General features: G+C 43.5%; 1 long non-coding RNA gene across 1 annotated transcript; it reads right to left on the bottom strand.

The window, feature by feature from the left end:
* Positions 1 to 10669: 10669 nt before the first annotated feature.
* Positions 10670 to 12148, bottom strand: LOC311123992. Its single transcript, XR_014612673.1, has 4 exons — positions 11926 to 12148; positions 11774 to 11824; positions 11603 to 11674; positions 10670 to 10710 (listed from the first exon to the last, which is right to left on the bottom strand). It is a non-coding gene; the product is annotated as an uncharacterized lncRNA (long non-coding RNA).
* Between the last annotated feature and the right edge of the window lie 6366 nt (positions 12149 to 18514).

Below are 18514 nucleotides of genomic sequence, written 5' to 3'. Positions count from 1 at the left end.
AATCCCTACACCCAAACGAGGGCATTGCGTTCATCCACCTCTGGCCTGCTGGCTCCCCTACCTCTGCTGAAGCACAGCTCCCGCTCAGCCCAGTCAAAACTGTTCGCTGCTCTGGCACCCCAATGGTGGAACAAGCTCCCTCACGACGCCAGGACAGCGGAGTCACTCACCACCTTCCGGAGACATTTGAAACCCCACCTCTTTAAAGGAATACCTGGGACAGGATAAAGTAATCCTTCTACCCCCCCCCCATCCCCTCACCCCACCAAAAAAATAAAATAAATTGTAATGTGGTTATCCCACTGGCTATAAGGTGAATGCACCAATTTGTAAGTCGCTCTGGATAAGAGCGTCTGCTAAATGACGTAAATGTAAATGTGATTACCCTCCTGCGCCTGACTCCTTCCACCACACTCATCACAGTCATTCTAGTTATGTGAGAGATACAGGCGTGCTTCTCACACAGCCACCGTCACGCGTCGGCCACGCGTTTGTCTCCAACATATACTATGCCCACATACTCTAGTGTAGCTGTGGGGCTTACAAGTCTGAATTTCTTACAGCCTAATTTTCAAGACATCAATGTACAGCAACATTTTTAGGTGTCACTGCAGAACACCCTCCATATGCATATGAACACATACTCAGAGGTGGGGCTTACAATACTCACATTTCATATACTCAGAGGTGGGGCTTACAAGACTCACATTTCATATACTCAGAGGTGGGCTTACAAGACTCACATTTCATATACTCAGAGGTGGGGCTTACAAGACTCACATTTCATATACTCAGAGGTGGGGCTTACAATACTCACATTTCATATACTTTTCAAGACATCACTGTAGGACAAACATTTGATTTGATATCAGAATATACTTCAAATAAAATAAATCAATGTATGCTACAGCAGAACACATATTATAGTATATAGGCCTCCTGCCTATCTGATAATATGAAGCGCATATTCAGATTAACTTCACAGGACAGAACAAGTTTGTAAAGTTTTCCAGAACCTTCCACAACACGGCCATTTCCTGGTGCGTCTTCTCCTCCCTATCTCTTGTTTTGCTCCTGGTGTCTGTGACACATCTGGGTCCTTTAGCAATCCATGACCTCACATAGGGGACTGGGTTGAATTTGGTCAGGGGTGGGCCAACAAGGTTCAGAAAGAGTAGCCCTGATATGGTGGAGGTATGCAGAGAGGCGCGGGTTGAGATGCAAATCAGATTCATTTGAGAAAATCCCTGCTGGCCTTCTGCACTGGAGATGAGGATGGTGCTGATCACCATCAACATCTCTTTAAGTACATCTGGAGATGGGGATGGTGCTGACCACCATCAACATCTCTTTAAGTCCATCTGGAGATGGGGATGGTGCTGACCACCATCAACATCTCTTTAAGTCCATCTGGAGAAGGGGATGGTGCTGACCTCCATCAACATCTCTTTAAGTCCATCTGGAGATGGGGATGGTGCTGACCACCATCAACATCTCTTTAAGTCCATCTGGAGATGGGGATGGTGCTGACCTCCATCAACATCTCTTTAAGTCCATCTGGAGATGGGGATGGTGCTGACCTCCATCAACATCTCTTTAAGTCCATCTGGAAAGTCTCCTTTATCATTACCATCAGTGTCCCTGTACTGCCTGTAGGCCCGTATGACCATACGTGGACTGCCAATGCCAAACCTCTGGCAGAGAGATTCTATCACTGTTTCTCCATACAGTACTCCTGCATCCTCTGGCCAGTATTGAGCATAAAGCACCTTCAGCTCCTCTATGAACTGGCTGTATCCTGTATTGTCCACTGGTGACTGCCCTGTGTGCAGTAATAACACCCTCACTTCCCTGGTGACTGCCCTGTGTGCAGTAATAACACCCTCACTTCCCTGGTGACTGCCCTGTGTGCAGTAATAACACCCTCACTTCCCTGGTGACTGCCCTGTGTGCAGTAATAACACCCTCAATTCCCTGGTGACTGCCCTGTGTGCAGTAATAACACCCTCACTTCCCTGGTGACTGCCCTGTGTGCAGTAATAACACCCTCACTTCCCTGGTGACTGCCCTGTGTGCAGTAATAACACCCTCACTTCCCTGGTGACTGCCTTGTGTGCAGTAATAACACCCTCACTTCCCTGGTGACTGCCCTGTGTGCAGTAATAACACCCTCACTTCCCTGGTGACTGCCCTGTGTGCAGTAATAACACCCTCACTTCCCTGGTGACTGCCCTGTGTGCAGTAATAACACCCTCACTTCCCTGGTGACTGCCCTGTGTGCAGTAATAACACCATCACTTCCCTGGTGACTGCCCTGTGTGCAGTAATAACACCCTCACTTCCCTGGTGACTGCCCTGTGTGCAGTAATAACACCATCACTTCCCTGGTGACTGCCCTGTGTGCAGTAATAACACCCTCACTTCCCTGGTGACTGCCCTGTGTGCAGTAATAACACCCTCACTTCCCTGGTGACTGCCCTGTGTGCAGTAATAACACCATCACTTCCATGGTGACTGCCCTGTGTGCAGTAATAACACCATCACTTCCCTGGTGACTGCCCTGTGTGCAGTAATAACACCATCACTTCCCTGGTGACTGCCCTGTGTGCAGAAATAACACCCTCACTTCCCTGGTGACTGCCCTTTGTGCAGTAATAATACCATCACTTCCCTGGTGACTGCCCTGTGTGCAGTAATAACACCCTCACCTCCCTGGTGACTGCCCTGTGTGCAGTAATAACACCCTCACTTCCCTGGTGACTGCCCTGTGTGCAGTAATAACACCCTCACTTCCCTGGTGACTGCCCTGTGTGCAGTAATAACACCATCACTTCCCTGGTGACTGCCCTGTGTGCAGTAATAACATCATCACTTCCCTGGTGACTGCCCTGTGTGCAGTAATAACACCCTCACTTCCCTGGTGACTGCCCTGTGTGCAGTAATAACACCCTCACTTCCCTGGTGACTGCCCTGTGTGCAGTAATAACACCCTCACTTCCCTGGTGACTGCCCTGTGTGCAGTAATAACACCCTCACTTCCCTGGTGACTGCCCTGTGTGCAGTAATAACACCCTCACTTCCCTGGTGACTGCCCTGTGTGCAGTAATAACACCCTCACTTCCCTGGTGACTGCCCTGTGTGCAGTAATAACACCCTCAATTCCCTGGTGACTGCCCTGTGTGCAGTAATAACACCATCACATCCCTGGTGACTGCCCTGTGTGCAGTAATAACACCCTCAATTCCCTGGTGACTGCCCTGTGTGCAGTAATAACACCATCACTTCCCTGGTGACTGCCCTGTGTGCAGTAATAACACCCTCACTTCCCTGGTGACTGCCCTGTGTGCAGTAATAACAACCTCACTTCCCTGGTGACTGCCCTGTGTGCAGTAATAACACCCTCACTTCCCTGGTGACTGCCCTGTGTGCAGTAATAATTGTGCAGTCTCCCTTTTGGAGCTCGAGTGACATTTCAGATAGTTGTTGAAGTGCATGACACATAAGACCTTGATTGTTAACAAACACATGCGAGGATATCCCCATGGCAAGGCCACTATAGCTGTGATGGTCACGCCGTCGTGGGAGGCATCCTCAGCTGCTGTGGTGAAGTTGTAGTGTCGAGTTAATGTTGCTAATTATTGCTCTGAAACAAAGGAGTCCGCTTATACTGAGCTTTGATCATAAGTTTTATTTATATCACAAGATTTCAGCATAAGTTTACAGATGTATATAGCATCCGGAGAACAGAGTCCCAAAAGAATAAGTCTGTTCTGATTTTCTTTGTTCAAACCCAGTACTTATAATCTTTCCCAAAATATGGGGGGTTCCCCATACTGACCAATCCCCTGTCTACAACACACAGACTCCCTCTGTTCTATGGGGTGTCCCTCTAAAACGGCTCCCTCTGAAACTGAATAAACATCCTCTCAGGTTCCACTTGAAAACATTAGCAAAGTCATAATTCATCCAGTCTTTTCCGGGCCCAAGCTCCCTACCTTTTTGCATGTTGTACAGGCCAGCTTTGAATTTTGCTTGACAAGCCAGGGGTCATAAGTTTGCTTGGTCACCTGGTATACTCGGCAGCTGGGTAAACACCTCCCGAGTATCATTTCTTACTCGGCAGGATCCGTCCACGTTTTCGGAGGGCTCCTGGCAAGCGGGGAGTCGCCGACCCGCGTTCAATGTGCCGTTCCGCTTAGCGAGTGCGTCCCGCACGCCCCCATGTCTTCTTTTTTTTCATTTTCATATTTTTGAAAAAATAATTTTTCATATTTTTTTTTTCTGCTTCAAAGTAGATTAAGTGAAGCTTCACCTCCATTCAGGCAGTTATCACACCCCCCCACCCGAATTCGACCCCACTGGTCATTTAAAGACGTGTTTGGCTACGGGCACGTGGTAAGTTATGCGTTCACCTGGTAGTCGTCTTTTTTTTCATTTTCATATTCATGAAAAAAAATATATATATATTTTTTTGGTAGTCATTTAGCAGACACTCTTATCCAGAGCGACTTACAGTTAGTGATGCATATTTTCTACATATTTTTTATTTTTTTTAATATATTTTTTTCGAGCTTTATAAAAAAACAAACGGATAAAAACCTGGTTTTCTAATATGTACGGGTTCATGAGGGTTGCCTAATCACACATGTGACATTTTGGAAGGATGTGACCTTTTTAACCCTTCGAAACAGCACCTATGACCACAATGTAATGTGCTTGGCCCTCCTATGTTGAACATAATAAACAGCTCTCTATCCACCGGATGTGTACCAAACTCACTAAAAGTGGCAGTGATAAAGCCTCTCTTGAAAAAGCCAAACCTTGACCCGGAAAATATAAAAAACTATCGGCCTATATCGAATCTTCCATTCCTCTCAAAAATTTTAGAAAAAGCTGTTGCGCAGCAACTCACTGCCTTTCTGAAGACAAACAATGTATACGAAATGCTTCAGTCTGGTTTTAGACCCCATCATAGCACTGAGACTGCACTTGTGAAGGTGGTAAATGACCTTTTAATGGCGTCAGACCGAGGCTCTGCATCTGTCCTCGTGCTACTAGACCTTAGTGCTGCCTTTGACACCATCGATCACCACATTCTTTTGGAGAGACTGGAAACCCAAATTGGTCTACACGGACAAGTTCTGGCCTGGTTTAGATCTTACCTGTCGGAAAGATATCAGTTTGTCTCTGTGAATGGTCTGTCCTCCGACAAATCAACTGTACATTTCGGTGTTCCTCAAGGTTCCGTTTTAGGACCACTATTGTTTTCACTATATATTTTACCTCTTGGGGATGTTATTCGAAAACATAATGTTAACTTTCACTGCTATGCGGATGACACACAGTTGTACATTTCAATGAAACATGGTGAAGCCCCAAAATTGCCCTTGCTAGAAGCCTGTGTTTCAGACATAAGGAAGTGGATGGCTGAAAACTTTTTACTTTTAAACTCGGACAAAACAGAGATGCTTGTTCTAGGTCCCAAGAAACAAAGAGATCTTCTGTTAAATCTGACAATTCATCTTGATGGTTGTAAAGTCGTCTCAAATAAAACTGTGAAGGACCTCGGCGTTACTCTTGACCCTGATCTCTCTTTTGACGAACATATCAAGACTGTTTCAAGGACAGCTTTTTTCCATCTACGTATCATTGCAAAAATCAGAAATGTTCTGTCCAAAAATGATGCAGAAAAATTAATCCATGCATTTGTTACTTCTAGGTTAGACTACTGCAATGCTCTATTTTCCGGCTACCCGGATAAAGCACTAAATAAACTTCAGTTAGTGCTAAATACGGCTGCTAGAATCCTGACTAGAACCAAGAAATTTGATCATATTACTCCAGTGCTAGCTTCCCTACACTGGCTTCCTGTTAAGGCAAGGGCTGATTTCAAGGTTTTACTGTTAACCTATAAAGCGTTACATGGGCTTGCTCCTACCTATCTTTCCGAGTTGGTCCTGCCGTACATACCAATACGTACGCTACGGTCACAAGACGCAGGCCTCCTAATTGTCCCTAGAATTTCTAAGCAAACAGCGGGAGGCAGGGCTTTCTCCTATAGATCTCCATTTTTATGGAACAGTCTGCCTACCCATGTGAGAGACGCAGACTCGGTCTCAACCTTTAAGTCTTTACTGAAGACTTATCTCTTCAGTAGGTCATATGATTGAGTGTAGTCTGGCCCAGGAGTGTGAAGGTGAACGGAAAGGCTCTGGAGCAACGAACAGCCCTTGCTGTCTCTGCCAGGCCGGTTCCCCTCTCCACTGGGGTTCTCTGCCTCTAACCCTGTTGCAGGGGCTGAGTCACTGGCTTGCTGGTGCTCTTTCATGCCGTCCCTGGGAGGGGTGCGTCACTTGAGTGGGTTGAGTTACTGACGTGATCTTCCTGTCTGGGTTGGCGCCCCCCCTTGGTTTGTGCTGTGGTGGAGACCTCTGTGGGCTATACTCGGCCTTGTCTCAGGATTGTAAGTTGGTGGTTGAGGATATCCCTCTAGTGGTGCGGGGGCTGTGCTTTGGCAGAGTGGGTGGGGTTATATCCTTCCTGTTTGGCCCTGTCCGGGGGTTTCTTCGGATGGGGCCACAGTGTCTCCGGACCGCTCCTGTCTCAGCCTCCAGTATTTATGCTGCAGTAGTTTATGTGTCGGGGGGCTGGGGTTAGTTGGTTATACCTGGAGTACTTCTCCTGTCTTATCCAGTGTCCTGTGTGAATTTAAGTATGCTCTCTCTAATTCTCTCTTTCTCTCTGAGAACCTGAGCCCTAGGACCATACGTCAGGACTACCGGGCATGATGACACCTTGCTGTCCCCAGTCCGCCTGGCCTTGCTGCTATTCCAGTTTCAACTGTTCTGCCTGCGGTTACGAAACCCCTACCTGTCCCAGACCTGCTGTTTTCAACTCTTAATGATCGGCTATGAAAAGCCAACTGAGAGACCTGAGCCCTAGGACCATACGTCGGGACTACCGGCCGTGGTGACTCCTTGCTGTCCCCAGTCCGCCTGGCCTTGCTGCTATTCCAGTTTCAACTGTTCTGCCTGCGGTTATGGAACCCCTACCTGTCCCAGACCTGCTGTTTTCAACTCTTAATGATCGGCTATGAAAAGCCAACTGAGATTTATTCCTGATTATTATTTGACCATGCTTGTCACTTATGAACATTTTTTAACATCTTGGCATGGTTCTGTTATAATCTTCACCCGGCACAGCCAGAAGAGGACTGGCCACCCCTCATAGCCTGGTTCCTCTCTAGGTTTCTTCCTAGGTTTTCGCCTTTCTAGGGAGTTTTTCCTAGCCACCGTGCTTCTACACCTGCATTACTAGCTGTTTGGGGTTTTAGGCTGGGTTTCTGTACAGCACTTCGAGATATTAGCTGATGTAAGAAGGGCTATATAAAATAAAATTGATTGATTGATTGAATGTAAGGCACTTCCGGTTGTCACAGGAAGCTGTAATTAAACACATATCCTCATTGGGACAAGCTCTTACAGAATCCTGAGTTTCAGGTCAATCCGTGAAAAACTAAACTTTTTACAGAGGGTTGAATGTAGCGTTTTCACTATCTGCTGGTGGATACATCTAAACCATGTTTAGGGTCAATCTTCCCACTTCCGGTTGCTCCAGGAAGCTTAAACTCAACACAGGTAATCCTTATAGTGGCCTGATGGGTTGACAAAGAAGACAGTTTGATATGGCAATATAAACCCACATAGGCATCAAGTTGAAGTTAGGGCAGCAGGCAATGTATTTCTATGGAAAAGAGTTCACGGTCAACTGTTTGAATAAATGCACCCTGTTTTCACTGTTAAGGATTAATTCCACATGGTCATGGGTAGGCTTGCACAGATCGGGAGAACCTTAGGAGCGTTCCTGTGGTTGAAATGTTTTTCTATCCTTACCGGATCTAATGCTCTCACCCAAAAGCACCTCAAATTTAAGACCAGGCTTCATTTTGGGCCTTGTCCTGAGACCTTTCTGGATGTCTATATTTTAGCCCAAAAAACGTCAGAGCCTGCTGATCTTCACATATGTTGCTCTTTATATGCCCCCCAACCATAATCTGGAAATATATTAATTTCAGACTTCTGGACATAAAACTTACATATTGTGAAAACCACACACAGACATGTGAAATCCCTTAGCTAGATGAGCCTCAAACATCAGAGCAATGGCCTAGGCGACAACACCTTGGGTGGGCAATTGTCTTCCAAATGAATGTTCATATATAACACGCAATTCTCCAAATCAATATTTCTATATAACATGCCATTCTCCTTGCATTATGCTGTTGGGTCAGGGAGGAGGGAGGTTGCAATGCTGGGAAAAACACCTCCACAGCAGATCCACACAGCATTGCAACATTTTTCGAATGAAAGTAACAGCGCCCTTGGGCACCCCTGTAGTTTATTTTTAGTCATTTAGCGACCCCACTGGTCATTTAAAGACGTGTTTGACTACGGGCACGTGGTAAGTTATGCGTTCACCTGGTAGTCGTCTTTTTTTTCATTTTCATATTTATGAAAAAATATATATATATTTTTTTTTGTAGTCATTTAGCAGACACTCTTATCCAGAGCGACTTACAGTTAGTGATGCATATTTTCTTAATATATATATATTTTTTATATATATTTTTTTCTAGCTTTATAAAAAAACAAACGGATAAAAACCTGGTTTTCTAATATGTACGGGTTCATGAGGGTTGCCTAATCACACATGTTACATTTTGGAAGGATGTGACCTTTTTAACCCTTCGAAACAGCACATATGACCACAATGTAAGGCACTTCCGGTTGTCACAGGAAGCTGTAACTAAACACATATCCTCATTGGGACAAGCTCTTACAGAATCCTGAGTTTCAGATCAATCCGTGAAAAACTAAACTTTTTACAGAGGGTTGAATGTAGCGTTTTCACTATCTGCTGGTGGATACATCTAAACCATGTTTAGGGTCAATCTTCCCACTTCCGGTTGCTCCAGGAAGCTTAAACTCAACACAGGTAATCCTTATAGTGGCCTGATGGGTTGACAAAGAAGACAGTTTGATATGGCAATATAAACCCACATAGGCATCAAGTTGAAGTTAGGGCAGCAGGCAATGTATTTCTATGGAAAAGAGTTCACGGTCAACTGTTTGAATAAATGCACCCTGTTTTCACTGTTAAGGATTAATTCCACATGGTCATGGGTAGGCTTGCACAGATCGGGAGAACCTTAGGAGCGTTCCTGTGGTTGAAATGTTTTTCTATCCTTACCGGATCTAATGCTCTCACCCAAAAGCACCTCAAATTTAAGACCAGGCTTCATTTTGGGCCTTGTCCTGAGACCTTTCTGGATGTCTATATTTTAGCCCAAAAAACGTCAGAGCCTGCTGATCTTCACATATGTTGCTCTTTATATGCCCCCCAACCATAATCTGGAAATATATTAATTTCAGACTTCTGGACATAAAACTTACATATTGTGTAAACCACACACAGACATGTGAAATCCCTTAGCTAGATGAGCCTCAAACATCAGAGCAATGGCCTAGGCGACAACACCTTGGGTGGGCAATTGTCTTCCAAATGAATGTTCATATATAACACGCCATTCTCCAAATCAATATTTCTATATAACATGCCATTCTCCTTGCATTATGCTGTTGGGTCAGGGAGGAGGGAGGTTGCAATGCTGGGAAAAACACCTCCACAGCAGATCCACACAGCATTGCAACATTTTTCGAATGAAAGTAACAGCGCCCTTGGGCAACCCTGTAGTTTATTTTTAGTCATTTAGCGACCCCACTGGTCATTTAAAGACGTGTTTGACTACGGGCACGTGGTAAGTTATGCGTTCACCTGGTAGTCGTCTTTTTTTTCATTTTCATATTCATGAAAAAATATATATATATATTTTTTTTGTAGTCATTTAGCAGACACTCTTATCCAGAGCGACTTACAGTTAGTGATGCATATTTTCTTCATATTTTTTATTTATTTTTATATATTTTTTTCTAGCTTTATAAAAAAACAAACGGATAAAAACCTGGTTTTCTAATATGTACGGGTTCATGAGGGTTGCCTAATCACACATGTGACATTTTGGAAGGATGTGACCTTTTTAACCCTTCGAAACAGCACCTATGACCACAATGTAAGGCACTTCCGGTTGTCACAGGAAGTTGTAATTAAACACTTATCCTCATGAGTGCGGACCATCACACTTTATTGCTTATTTGAATTTAAGAGTTTTACGCACCAACCTAACTTTAGGGACAGCGCAATGGTGCTCTTTGCTTTTAAACCACAGAGAATGAAATGTTTTGTGTTTGAGTCCCTTGTCACTTTGCCTGGTCCTACCTTTACATTGTGGTTGTCTGGTCTGTTTGCCTGTCCTTTCCGGATTCTTTACCCTGTCCAGGTGTTCCTGTAAGGCCTTCTCATTCCTCAGCCTGCGCTGCTCTTCTTTAGACAGCACCTCCTCCTCCTTTCTCTTTCCCTCTATCTCTTTGGCCTGGTCTTTATCTCTCCTATCCTTCTGACAAGGCCAAATTCTCTCCTCTTCTGCCATCCTCTCAAATTTGTCCATAAGGAGCTCTGCCTCTGTCTTTGGCGCTGTTACTTTGTCATTCCCATCTTTCTTTTGGACACTCTCACTTTTATTACTCACTTTGACCTGCAGAACCTGGGGGATCTTGGCCACGCCTTGACTGCTCGTGGAAAACACAGAGAATTCTGAGAGAGAGAGAGAGAGAGAGAGAGAGAGAGAGAGAGAGAGAGAGAGAGAGAGAGAGAGAGAGAGAGAGAGAGAGGGATGTTGATTCAACGTCATCACATAAAAACAAAATTGGGTGGAAAAAAGGGTGATTCAACCAGAAAACTCCACTGATATCAGACAGCTAAATGCGTCGTTAGATTCTTTTTTGCCCTTCCGCGTCACTTTCTACACAGAAGACATCCGCTAAACATAGAATCAAGCTGTTTATCTGTCTCTCTGTGACTGACGATAACTTCGGCAGGAAGTTGACTACAAATACAAAGTTGCCAATATCTTTGCAATTCAACAAGCAAAGGATAAAAATATGCTTCAACTGAAAACCGAGATGACTGCATTAGAAAATAAATCCAGTTGGCTGTATAGGCCTATATTTCAATCATATTGAAATCAATTTCATGTTCAGTCAATTTACTTCTATTTGTAGGCTACACTGTCTGTAATTTTTACCTCAATATATTTCATGATGTGTAACAACATGTGCGCACTGATGGGCCAAATGAATCTGTGATTTAGTGCATTATTATAGGGTAAGCATTAGAATAAGCCGCCTGAATATTTGCAGCCATAAGGTGGTAATGGCTCTCTAGGAGCTGATCCGTCATCAGTATTGTGGAATAATTATAATGTTAAGGTAAGATTTAAATGGAGAAATCTGATCAGAGAGCAGCCCTGCCTTTCTTTCGATCAGTATCGAGACCTACTCCAATGACGCACTTAGTGAACGTTCTCTCTGCGTGGTGTTTTGGGAAACGCATGTGACATCTTTGGCCATTATAAAAACGATGCATCATTAAAACACTAGTAAGCTTAAGTTCCATCGCTATCAGGAAACCGGGCCCTGGTCTTTACCTTTGCACTTTGCTGGCTGGTCCTTCTGAGGGTTCAGAGTCTTTGACTCAGTTGCAGTAACCATGGAGACATCTGACAAGACAAAGGAAAATGGAGGATGTTAATACCACACTCCATGTGTGCAGTTATATAACACTTTCAATGTACAAAAGAACTGTAAACTAAGATGACCTTTGCACTGGGTCTGTTTGACCTCAGCACCAGCTGAGAAGATGGAGGAATCTGGGAGAGAGGGAGTTGGGAAACAGACAGTATAAGTTAAGGTGTTGAAGCTAACCTCACATATCACACTTTATTCTCTGTCTATTCCCTCTCCTTTTTACCTTTGACCTCCAGCTCTCTCATTTGTTTCTCCATGTGTGTCATATTTTCTTCTGCACTTAGTCTCTTTTCTTTCAGGAGCTCTCTCCTGTCTCCTTCCCTTGCTTCCTTCACACACTTATTTTCATCTTCCTTTCTCTCTTCCCCGTCTCTTCTTTTTCTATCGCTCAGGGTCTCCGTTAGCCTGGCTTGCTTTTTCAGCATCTGTTGTTCTTCTCCCATCTTTCTCTTTGCTTCTCCCATCATTCTCTTTGCTTCTTCCACCTTTCTCTTTGCTTCTTCTATCGTTCTCTTTGCTTCTTCCACCTTTCTCTTTGCTTCTCCCACCTTTCTCTTTGCTTCTCCCACCTTTCTATTTGCTTCTTCCACCTTTCTCTTTGCTTCTTCCACCTTTCTATTTGCTTCTTCCACCTTTCTCTTTGCCTTCCTCTCTGCTTTCATCCATGCATCTACCTTTCGGTTTTCTTCTTCCTTCCAGTAAAACTCTTTCAATTCCTCCACTCTCTTCTGTTCAGGTATCTCCCACTTGTCTCTCTCCTCCTGTCTTTTCTTCTGGAGCGCCATCTGTTTCTCTACCTTTTGCCTCTCAGATTTCTCCATGAACCTCCTCCTTTCCTCCTCCATCTCTCTCTCCCTTTCCCTCATTCTAATATCCATCAACAGCAACTCTTCATCCTTCATCTGATATATTTTTGCATGCTCCTTCTTCTCCTCCCTCTCCACTTCCTTCAACACCATCTCTCTATTCATCTCCAGAGACTGTCTCTCTATCCATCTCATCTCCCCCATACAGGCCAATTGCTTCAGCAGGCCCACCTCCTTCCTTAGCAGGCCCACCTCAACATGCAAGTCGCCCTGACCAATACTGTGCACTTCCAATACGAATGAGCTCTAAAAGAGAGTTCCTAAATGTTAGCAACCTACAGGATGCTGCTCATGGAAAACAAATCCTTAAACAACCTAAAGACAGCATCGGCATCAAAAGAAATTAAGCAAATCACTTTTAACAGTTCCACATTAATGTTTTACCCAATTGCCAAAGATTTATTTGACCTTAACGTAAATTCCAAATTGACAGAATTTACATTTACAGTGGGGGAAAAAAGTATTTAGTCAGCCACCAATTGTGCAAGTTCTCCCACTTAAAAAGATGAGAGAGGCCTGTAATTTTCATCATAGGTACACGTCAATTATGACAGACAAATTGAGAAAAAAAATTCTAGAAAATCACATTGTAGGATTTTTCATGAATTTATTTGCAAATTATGGTGGAAAATAAGTATTTGGTCACCTACAAACAAGCAAGATTTCTGGCTCTCACAGACCTGTAACTTCTTCTTTAAGAGGCTCCTCTGTCCTCCACTCGGTACTGTCACGCCCTGGCTCTGGGGACTCTAGTATGTTGAGCCAGGGTGTGAGTTTTCATTTGTGTTTGTTCTGGTTTTGTATATCTATGTTGGCCAGGGTGGCTCCCAATCAGAGACGGCTGTAGCTCGTTGTCTCTGATTGGGAGTCATACTTAGGTAGCCGTTAGGCATTCATTTGGTGTGGTTTCTTGTTCCGTGTTGGTTTGTGAATGTAACCAGGGACGTCACGTTTTCGTTTTGTTCGTGTGATCATCAATTAATAAATATGTTCGCATTCCACGCTGCGCCTTGGTCCTCCTCTGTTCCCGACGATCGTGACAACTACTTCCCGCGGCTATGCATCCTGTGATTATAGGGACAGTATGTCCAATAAACATGACCTCTCAGTGTCCCTATAGCCATTCAAACTACTATTAAAGCCTTTTACCCTATGCGGTGCCTTTCATCAATGCCTACATTTCTAGTGCCTCTAACACATTATTTTGCATCTCACCATAAAACAGCCCTGTATCCAAACTAAACAAGCTGTGACCAACCAATTATGCAAACTTCTCTTTATACTATAGATTTTGTGTAAATCTTTTCAAAAATGTTTATAGTATAGTACACTATGCTGTTAAATGTGTTTTAAGACAGTACCAATCAATTCAATCTCATCAGAAATCACTCTCAGGTTCGGTAATCTAGATCATACAGTAATCAGTTTAGATAAATGAATGCATACCAATATTTAACCATGAAAATATTCATTTAAACAAAAGACAGGAATTTGATACTCGCAGTAGGCTACGCAAAGTGATATGAAATTCTATCATATTTGCCTAAAACCGTCCTCTCCATTATAGTAGATTCACCATAACTTTAGGAACAATTTTAGAAACATGACTTACCAATATGATGACTTTCTCCAACTAACCTTCTCTCTGAATGTTCTCCCACCTAAGATTCTATCTTCTTATGACCCCATTATGACATCACTCCAAGACGGCATTCTACTCATCCTCAATGCTTCACTATGTACAACTACAGACTCCCAGTTCATTGTAATGGGACTCTGACAAAGCTGTCATTGCTCACACAGCCACTACATGACAGAGATGTGTTGTGTTCCAATTAAACCAATGATGCTTTGTTAGTGAGATCATTGATTATACAGTACTGGCCATTGAAGACGTTGTTTTCTTGAATGATCTACTGCAGTGACTAACTAGCACATAGATTGATCTGCTTTGCAGCAATACATTTTGTGAGAAATGCATTCAATCCCTTTCAACGTCCAAACTTCATGGAATTAACAAAAGCATAATTTTACAATACAGAGAAACTGTTTATGACCTGCTTGACCTCAAACGAGAGTCCCGAGAAATAAGAAAAAAATGACCTCACGCTAGGGAAGATTTACAAACCACCTCCAGGAGAGTCTAAAGACCTACTGCACCCAATGTACTAGTTACTTTTAGCAACGCAGCTGTATTTACAGTACACACACTAGCGTTGCTTTCAAATGTATTCGGTTGCACAACAACAGCCCGTGGGAAGCCAGAAGTTAAATACAATTCCATTTAAACTTAATGTGCCGGTGGGCAGGGCGGTTGGTCATTATGAGAGGGGTAATTTGAGACAAAATATCTAAAGGATAATATTATTGAACAGACTTTACAAACGTGGGTCTGTTGTAGACCCACTTCCTCTCGGCTTGTATGTATTATATGTAATGTAGCATTTAGGCCTGGGATCAAATATGGTATGACTAACCTAAAATAACCATTATAATGTCCTCGGCTACAAATGACCAATAGTGTACATTCAGCAGGCCAATGTTAAGATCTATATATCTTACAGTAACATTGTTATAGCTGTAAGTTGTCATACCAAAATGAAATGATCCTGTCATACTTATGTAATGGCTTCCCTTATAGTGGCCTGATGGGTTGACAAAGAAGACAGTTTGATATGGCAATATAAACCCACATAGGCATCAAGTTGAAGTTAGGGCAGCAGGCAATGTATTTCTATATCCCCTGTGGAGGCTGGCCACTCTCTCCCCCCTTTCTCCTAGCCTGCTGCACCTCATATGACATTTTGGAAGGATTTAACCTATTTGAAAAAAGTTGAAAGGCAACGTGGATCTACTGTGGTGTAGTTCTTCCCAGCATTGCAACCAAATCAGATTTGTATTACATATTGCCTGGAGTGATTTAAAAAGGAAAGAAAGCTCTAATCTTTACCCAAATGGTCTCAAATTATAGGCCTGATCACCCTGGACCAATGCCTGTTGGTAATTTCAGTAGAACCAAGCAACTCAAGTAGCTATTCAACCTCAAAACTACCTGGTTTTGCTATACATTCAAAACAGCAGTATAATGTGAATTTTTTTTATGGGCATTTAAAAATGACAGAAAATCTTTTCCAAAATGGTCTCAAATGAGCTGTACTCTCAGGCCCATGGGAGAAAGGGTTTTACTAGGCAGGGAGTGTAGAACAAGATGCATGGAGCTCCAGAGGTCACAAGGTCAATGTGGGCCTGCATGGATGTCAGCAGGGCATGAGGGAGAAGGCCCAAGTGAATAGGTGTGTCTGTGTGAGTGTGTGTGTGAGTGATGTATGTTGTTAAGCTATGGAATTAATTGTACAGCATTGGATTGGTGTTGGCATGGGGTAGAGGGAGTTTACATTTACCAGTCATTTCCTTTTAAATCCATGAAGGGAAGTGGACAAGTTCACACTTAGAAAGGAGATAATAGTTCCACACCTCATGTGTCCTGATAACTACAGGAATGGAACCATATTGAGGTTGGCTGCTTTCTATACGGTTTGATGGGAGAGAGAGAGAGAGAGAGAGAGAGAGAGAGACAGAGACAGAGACAGAGACAGAGAGAGAGAGAGAGAGAGAGAGAGAGAGAGAGAGAGAGAGAGAGAGAGAGAGAGAGAGAGAGAGAGAGAGAGAGAGAGAGAGAGAGAGAGAGAGAGAGAGAGAGAGAGAGAGAGAGAGAGAGAGAGACAGAGACAGAGACAGAGACAGAGACAGAGAGAGAAGGAGAGAGAGAGAGAGAGAGAGAGAGAGAGAGAGAGAGAGAGAGAGAGAGAGAGAGAGAGAGAGAGAGACAGAGACAGAGACAGAGACAGAGACAGAGACAGAGACAGAGACAGAGACAGAGACAGAGACAGAGACAGAGACAGAGACAGAGAGAGAGAGAGAGAGAGAGAGAGAGAGAGAGAGAGAGAGAGAGGCAGAGACAGAGACAGAGAGAGAGAGAGAGAGAGAGAGAGAGGAGAGAGAGAGAGAGAGAGAGAGAGAGAGAGAGAGAGAGAGAGAGAGAGAGAGAGAGAGAGAGAGAGAGAGAGAGAGAGAGAGAGAGGACATCCAGGTAAAGTTCTGGAGATGAGGGAATATGTGTGCAGAAAGAAACCTCCAGTATGGTTAACCCCAGTTAGGCCCAATCTGGACATATCAATACAAGTGACCATTTAGAATGTGACCCAGTTCAAGGGTCTTAACAGAACTGGGGATGTCAGCCATGAAGTTGTCTAAACACAACTGGAATATAATTTGTTTGTGATTCATTGTTAATGGATTTTCCATTAGGAACACAGGGGGAAAACCTAACACAACAACACACATAACACACAACCAATAAAAACAAAGGGGGAGGAAACCACTAAAGTCATTACCATATTGTCATTTTCTAACGACAGGGAGAAAACATGTAAAATCTATGATAGACTACTTTAGATCTGGTCAGAAGAAGCCTAGTGCACTACGTAGGGAACAGGGAGAGATTTGGGACAGAGACAGTAACTCCTGTATGGAAATCTTCATTCTAATGACAGTGAGCAAATCTCCACCCTATTCCCTATGTAGTGCACTACTTTAGATCTGATCAGAAGTAGCCTAGTGCACTACGTAGGGAACAGGGTGTCATTTGGGCCAGAGTCAGTAACTCACCTGGGTATGAATTGTCTCTCTATCTTATCTGTCTATGCTTGGTTGACCTAGCAACTGGGTCTGTTTTAATGTCCAGACAGCATGTACCCAACAGTGAGGTCAGTGGGATTGGAGAGAGTCCCCTCTCCCTCTCTCTGTCTCCTCCCGAGTATCATTTCTTACTCGGCAGGATCCGTCCACGTTTTCGGAGGGCTCCTGGCAAGCGGGGAGTCGCCGACCCGCGTTCAATGTGCCGGTCCGCTTAGCGAGTGCGTCCCGCACGCCCCCATGTCTTCTTTTTTTTCATTTTCATATTTTTGAAAAAATAATTTTTCATATTTTTTTTTCTGCTTCAAAGTAGATTAAGTCAGCTTCTCCAACATTACGGTTTTTTCTCTGCTTCAAAGTAGATTAAGTGAAGCTTCACCTCCATTCAGGCAGTTATCACACCCCCCCACCCGGATTCGACCCCACTGGTCATTTAAAGACGTGTTTGGCTACGGGCACGTGGTAAGTTATGCGTTCACCTGGTAGTCGTCTTTTTTTTCATTTTCATATTTATGAAAAAAAATATTTTTTATTTTTTTGGTAGTCATTTAGCAGACACTCTTATCCAGAGCGACTTACAGTTAGTGATGCATATTTTCTTCATATTTTTTATTTTTTTTTATATATATTTTTTTCTAGCTTTATAAAAAAACAAACGGATAAAAACCTGGTTTTCCTATTTGAAAAAAGTTGAAAGGCAACGTGGATCTACTGTGGTGTAGTTCTTCCCAGCATTGCAACCAAATCAGATTTGTATTACATATTGCCTGGAGTGATTTAAAAAGGAAAGAAAGCTCTAATCTTTACCCAAATGGTCTCAAATTATAGGCCTGATCACCCTGGACCAATGCCTGTTGGTAATTTCAGTAGAACCAAGCAACTCAAGTAGCTATTCAACCTCAAAACTACCTGGTTTTGCTATACATTCAAAACAGCAGTATAATGTGAAATTTTTTTATGGGCATTTAAAAATGACAGAAAATCTTTTCCAAAATGGTCTCAAATGAGCTGTACTCTCAGGCCCATGGGAGAAAGGGTTTTACTAGGCAGGGAGTGTAGAACAAGATGCATGGAGCTCCAGAGGTCACAAGGTCAATGTGGGCCTGCATGGATGTCAGCAGGGCATGAGGGAGAAGGCCCAAGTGAATAGGTGTGTCTGTGTGAGTGTGTGTGTGAGTGATGTATGTTGTTAAGCTATGGAATTAATTGTACAGCATTGGATTGGTGTTGGCATGGGGTAGAGGGAGTTTA

Source organism: Coregonus lavaretus (genome assembly GCF_964263955.1).
Source record: "Coregonus lavaretus genome assembly, contig: HAP1_SCAFFOLD_2079, whole genome shotgun sequence".
NCBI lineage: Eukaryota > Metazoa > Chordata > Actinopteri > Salmoniformes > Salmonidae > Coregonus > Coregonus lavaretus.
The sequence above is the reverse complement of the archived record's forward strand: the minus strand, read 5'-3'. Positions and strand labels throughout refer to the sequence as shown.